This window comes from Notamacropus eugenii, chromosome 5 (assembly GCF_028372415.1).
Source record: "Notamacropus eugenii isolate mMacEug1 chromosome 5, mMacEug1.pri_v2, whole genome shotgun sequence".
In the NCBI taxonomy this organism is placed as follows: domain Eukaryota; kingdom Metazoa; phylum Chordata; class Mammalia; order Diprotodontia; family Macropodidae; genus Notamacropus; species Notamacropus eugenii.
The window spans coordinates 22,681,914-22,689,116 of NC_092876.1; positions in this window are offsets into that span (position 1 = coordinate 22,681,914).

Below are 7,203 nucleotides of genomic sequence, written 5' to 3' on the forward strand. Positions count from 1 at the left end.
AGCATGAACAGGCAAACAGGAAAGAGAAATCATAAGGGGCTTACTAAAGTTAAACGATTTACATTCCTACATGGATAGATAATATTTGCAACTCTTGAGACTTCTCTCAGTATTTGGGTAGTTGGAGGGATTATATACATATAGAGGGCACAGGAGAGTTGAATAGGAAGGGAGGATTTCTAAATAATAAAATTAAGAGATGAGAGAGCAATATGTTGGAAGGAGAAAGGGAGAAATAAAATGGGGCAAATTATCTCTTACATAGAAGAGGCAAGAAAAAACTTTTTCAATGGAAGATAAGGGAGAGGGGAAAGGGAAAAAGTGAACCTTACCCTCAACACATTTGGCTTAAGGAGGTAATAACATGCATGCTTAATTTGATAGGAAAATCTATCTTATACTATAGGAAAGTAGGGAAGAAGGAGATAAGTGGGGTCTGGGGAATGATAGAAGGAAGAGCAAATGGGAGGAGGGAGTAATTAGAAGTAAATGCTTTTGAGAAGGGAAAGAGTAAAAAAAAGAGAATAGAATAAATGGGGGGCAGGATAGGATTGGAGGGAAATATAGTTATTCTTTCCCAACATGACTTTTATGGAAGTCTTTTGCATAACTACATATGTATAACATACATTGACTTGCCTTCTCAGAGGAGATGGGTAGGGAGGGAGTAAGGGAGAGAAGTTGAAACTCAAAGTTTTAAAAACAGATACTAAAAATTGTTTTTACATGGAACTGGGAAATAAGATATACAAGTGGTGGGGTATAGAAATCGATCTTTCCCTACACGAAAATAGAGGAGATGGGGATAAAGGAAGGGAGGTCGTGATAGAAGGTAAGGCAGATGGGGGAAGGGGTAATCAGAATGTAAACTGTCTTGGGGTGGGCAGAGAGGAGAGATGGGAAGAAAATTTGGAACTCAAAATCTTGTAGAAATGAATGTTGAAAACTAAAAATAAGTAAATTATAAACACTTCTACATATTATGTCTTCCAATCAGTCTATCATTCTGTCAGCCACAAATCTGATAAAATCCCAGTCATCATCACCACCATCAATACCATCATCATCAACCACCACAACAAAGAGAAAGAGATAGAGGTCTGAGGCACACTATTAGAGAATTACATCTAAGCTGAAGTCGGTCCATTGATCACTGTTCTTCTCCTTCTGAATCCAATGAATGTATTATCATGTAACCTAACATCTCCAAATATTCTCAATGAGGATCTCTCTTGTGAAATTCTCTGTTAATCGTCTCACTGAAGCCCAAGTATTCAGTGTCCCTGGTTTTATTCCAAGGACTACAGTAAAAGCTGGAATTTACCTTGGAGTTAGTCTCCTCCTGGATTCTTAATCCTTTTTTGTCATTGACCTCTTTTCCAGTCTTGTGAAACCAATATAGACCTCAAAAAAATTTTTAAATAAATTAAATAAAATATTTGGTATAATAGAGAAAACTAGGTATAATTGGGTGTCTACGTAATTATATAAATACATGCATATGCATATATATATTTATACAATTCTATTAAATAAACATAGAATTGTGTATATAAATGTATATATGTCTACTGTATGTAGACATGCATATGGAGAGGATTCGACACAGTATATCAATATCATAGAGAAAACCAACTTTGAAAGACTTTAGAACTGATCCATGCAATTGAAAACCATGAAGATGAAGCACAACATTCACATTCCAGCAAAGAGGTGATGAACTTAATATGCAGAACAGGACATATCATTAGCTATTACAAATATGGGATTTGTTATTGTTGGATCTTTTTGATTTGTGTCGAGGCATTTTTGGTTCACTTTGATTTGGTTTTAAGTTGTTCAATGCAGGGGTAAAGGGAGGGACAGATTAATAAAAATGCTTATTTTTAATGAAAGAGAAAGGAAAGACCTTTAAGAGGCAGAGGTGAAGGAGTTTCTTCCATGTCGGGGATTGCCAATGTAAAGGTAGAAAACCTGGAAGGGGAAATCTTGAGTTTGAGGAAACAACAAGTTGGCCAGTTTGAATAGAATATAGAGTGCATGAAGTGGAAGAGACACAAGTCAAAAGTAGTTAATGTAGTCAGTCCAGCTGTCAGTACTATACTCCACCATGCCTTATGTGTATTGTAGTGGACAGTGATCAGAGGGAATGCAGGTGAAGAAGAGGAGTGGTAAGGGAAACTGAGGAAAAAGAAGAGGAATAATGAGGAGTAGAGTTAAGGGGAGAGAACATATGGGAAATGGAGAGGAGAGAAAGGGACAGAAGATATGAAAGAAAAAGTGAAGAGAAGAAGTGAGAGAAGGGAGGAGGCAGAAGGGCAGAGGAAAGGAATATAGTGGAAGGATGATGAAAGTAAGATGGGAAGGGCAAGGGAGACAGAAAGGAGGGAAAGGTTGCAAATGATGTCAAAAAGACAACTCCTAGATTATGTTTTGAACTGAACAAATTATGTGACTCAAGGAAGGGGGATTTTTGAGGGGGGATGCTGTGTTCAATTTATTGATAATGTACCCCAAAATTACTGTCTGTGGATCTTCCTTCTCTGTGAGGTTAGTGGTAATGAAAGCAACTAGGTTACCCCTTAACAAATGATTTGAGACAGAAACTGGAGCTGTTTGGAATATAAAATCAATGTAACATGATTTTTCTGCTGTTTACATCCATCCACCCAGGAAGTCACACCATGACTGATTTACCTTCTTGAATTGTAGAAAGTTAGATAGTACACTGAATAGAGTGCTGGACCTGAATCCAGAAGACCTGAGTTCAATTCCAGTCTCAGATATACACTGATCCTAGAAAATTCACTTTACATTCTGTCTGCCTCAGTTCCTTCATTTGTAAAACTGGAATAAAACCAGTGTTTTCCGTACAGGTTGTTGTGAGAATAAAATCAGGCAATATTTATAAAATACTTTGCAAACTTCAAAGTTCTATACACATAATAGTTATATGATAGTTAATTATTTATATAAATCATTATGGGACACTTTTAAGTTTGCAAAGTATTTTATAGACAGCACATTTTATGAATAATTGTGCTCAGAGTTATTATTAGTGTTAATTTTATTATCATCATCACTATAGAATGTTCTGGATAGTTATCATAATACAGCTGACATTTACAAAGAACTTCGTGGTATGCAGAATGCTTTATATACACGATATTACTTAGTCCTTATAATATTCCTCACACCCCCCCTCCCCCAAGGAGCAACGTGAGTTTCTCAAAACTTACAGGATGCTTCATAGTATCACTTCTCATGAATTTTAGATATGAGGTTCAAATTTGGATCTCTCAAAAGTAAGTGCAAGCAATTGTATCGCTGCGTCTTGGTGGCTCTTGTGAATGGGTCACCTAAATGTATAAATGGTGGCAGCATCTCACCTTGTCACCAGAAGGCTGGGTTGTGAGAAGGACCATCTAGAGAATTTGTTGCTAAGAATGGAAATTGGGAGTGAGTGCCTTCAATCAGTTCAGTTGAATTGATGAGAGGTCATAGAAAGAGAAGTCAGTGAGAGTGAGCAGGTCTTTTTTCATTTTTAAATAATAGGTGACTATTATAAGATAAATAGGATTTGGGAATATTATGAGGAATTGAGGAAGAGTGGTTTGGGGATGGTGGTCCCCAGCCATACACAGAAAGTCAGGACTCCAAGGGTCTGATTAGCTGCTGTATCTAAACCCATGAATCCCTGAAGTGATGTTCTTCCAATTGATTCATGGGGAATTTTTCTGAGCACACCTTTGGGAAAAGGTTTTTTTTAACTCTATAGTGGATCCAACCCCTAGGAATTAAGCATTTGTTAATAAGAATATCAGAAATACCTTCAGGGATCCATCCATTTCAAATTATTGGGTATGAGGACTTCAGGTTAATTTAGAGATGGCACCGATCACCCTAGTGATAGCCTCAAGGTCGTTTATATGGCCAGCCTTTAGTTTCAATTCTTAAATGGTCAGCCATTTCAATGGCATAAGAACAACAAAATAGGATATGTGAAGTTGCACTAGATTTAGAATCCCAATCATGCCTTTACCAATAAATACCTGGGAGACCTTGGAAGAATCTCTTCCCTTTTCAGGCCAATTTCCAAATTTGTGGAATAGTAGCTGAAGCACTGAATTTGGAGTGAGGAAGATCTGAGTTTGAAACCTGCCTCTTTGATTCCTAATTGTGTGGTCCTAGGCAATTTACAAATCTCTATCTGGCTCAGTTTCCTCATCTGTAAAACAGGGATAATAATATCATGTACCCCACAGAGTAGGAGTGAGGATCAAATAATATGTAAATTCTTATATGAATATTATTATTATTGCTGGTGTATCATTTCTTTGGACAATTTAATTCAATTTAAGATGCATTTATTATGCACCTACTATGTGTCAGGCACTGTGGTAAGCATTGGGACTGAAGACAAAACATTTTAAAATTTATGTTCTTTCATTTTTATTCTACTGGGGATATAAGATGTAAACAGAAAGGAAATTTGGTCCCTTCCAGTTCTCAAATCCCTTGATGAAATGATCCCATCGAGATGATAGCTCCTCTAGGTCTTAAGAGATGGGTTTTTCTTACTCGCTGTGAAGTGTCTCAACCATCACTCATTGAACAGTCCTCCGAAGAAGACGTTTTCTTCATGAAGTCAGTCAATGGCAAAGCTCCAGTAATTCTTGAATCCTGAACTCAAAGCCTTTCCAACTAGGTCAGACTTTTAAAATGTTGGCAGAACCTTCTGGAGCCCAGTATCGTATCCTCATGAAGAAATATTAGATGACTTTAGTAGGGGCCAAGAATCTTCCATTACCTACTAACAACACAAAATAGAACCACTGTTTGTTGACATCAGTCAGGTTTATAATTCTTTTCCTTGCTTCATGATTTCTCCAGAAAAAATATAGAAGGTGACATTTCTATACAGCACTTCAAGGTTTGTAAAGTAATTTGCATAGGGAATATGCTTTCGGAACTCAACAGTATTATTTTTTCCTGTATATAGCTTTCTGTGCATATTGGTTGGCTTGGTGTCTCCTCCGTTACATCGTGAGCTCTTTAAGCTCTTAGTTTACTAACTGACTGGCTCATAGGAGCGGTCTCCACAGGGATCAGCTACCCTATATTCAAGTTACTCTCTGGGTCCACATTCCTAAAAGTATCACTCGTATTCCCTCTTATGTGTTTACTCATCAATGGTCCACCAGAGGATGCAATGAACTCGTATTACAAGCATTTACTGGACTATCATAGCAGGAAAATTTACAATGGAAAATCCATCCACTCCCTATTCTAAACTCAGAACAGGATCTCCTGTCAAATACTACAAAACCAGTATGTCAGCAAGTAGTGAGATCATGCATGAAAGATCCATGTATAAAACTCATGCCCTTCCCCAGTGCTATTTTTCATTGCAGGAGACATATTAGATGAGCTCTCCTGGGTTCTTTGGAGGTCCTATTGGTTGGTCTTAGTTACTGGTTCAAATAAAAATCTTGACCAGGACCTTGCTTGGCTCTCTTTGAAAGAACAGGAATAAATATTTTCTAGGCAATTAAGTGGTGAAGTGAACAGAGCAATGGGCCTGGAGTCAAGAAGATCTGGATTCAAATTCAGCCTCAGATACTTGTGGTGTGACCCTGTTTGCTTCAGTTTCCTTATCTGTAAAACGGTCTGGAGAGGGAAATAGCAAATTACTCCAATACATGGCCAGTGACCATGTGCTTCTGCTATAAAGTATCATTGTCAGCAGGGGAGAAGAACAGGAGAGATAACTGATCATATCAGCTTATCTCTGCAGGAATCTCAAGCCACATGTCAGAAGCACAGAGCTACCCTAGAACTCAGTCTTAAAAAACCACTGTTTTCTCAATATTCTCAGTTGTGGATCTTCTCCCCCAGTAAAAATTTCAGTTTTATTTGGTACAGATGACTGAATGCATAGAGAGGATGCATAGAGTTTTTCATAGACAGATGTGACATTCCAACACTGAAAGGGGAAATCCACACTACTCACAATTTCAATTGACTCTTTTAACTGCCCCTTACTTAACTGCAAATGGACCCACTGAAGGGACAGGCTTCATCCCCCTTAACCTAAAAAAGAACAATTTCAGTTATTCAAAGTCCAAAACCTTGCAATTTCATCATTTGAACTGAGAAGTCTCTTCATCAACTACTCTACTCACCTACCTTATTTTTTCTACAATAAGTCAGGGAGTTATTATTGCTTTGGTCCTAATTTTACAGAGGAAGGGGAAACTGAGGCTGAGCTGATATACCATGTCCAAGTTGGGTGAAGTCATAAAGTGAATGAATTTAGGTCACCTGGCTCCAATTCCGCTGCTCTTTCATCTTTACCCTTCTATCCTTCAGGTATCAAAGAAACACTCTAGCTGAAAAAGAAGTGGCTTTGATGGATCTATCATCTTATCAATTTGTGTAATTTTGATTGTGCAAATAGAAACCTGTCCACTTCTTATTGTGTATGAATTTTCAACAGTGGTTCTATCCAATATACCAAAAATCATATGATTTTTAATGTCAATTATAAAGACCTTTTGTCTTTGTCTCAAAAATATTTCAACGTGCCCCCTGCCCAGCCAAAATGACCCCTCCCCCAAATATGGTTAAAAAGTACAAGTAAGCAAAGAGAGTCAAAACAATGAATACAGAAGTCAGGGGTCTCTGTTGGTCATAGGCCTGGCCAGCCACTGCTTATGCATGAGGGGATGCCAATCTTGAGGTCAGGTCTGGGACAATAGCTTTATCTCTACTAGTCATTACCAACATATACCCTGTAGCAACAAAATAGCTTGGATGTCAGGTTTTCCATCAATATGAACAAATTGGTGACTAGAGTCAAAAAGGGGGGAAAGCTCAGGGTATGAGTGCAGGGAGTCTCCTGCCCCAAGGAAAGGCAATCATGGTTTGATGAATATCTTCATGGGCAAAACCAAAGTGAATCCAAAATCAAATTCCGATGTGAGAGCCTACAATCTGATCCCTCATTTTCACCCATTCTCAGAAATGATTTGTCAGAGGTTGGATCATCTAATTAGTGGAGGAGCCGGCCTTGAAGTCACATATTGTAAGTTCATTCATGGCAGCCCACCTCAGAACTGTTGCTGTGAAGAATTTTAAGGGTCCAATGGCATACTATAATGATCTCTCTATTCAGAACTAAACATTGTTCAATAAAGTAAA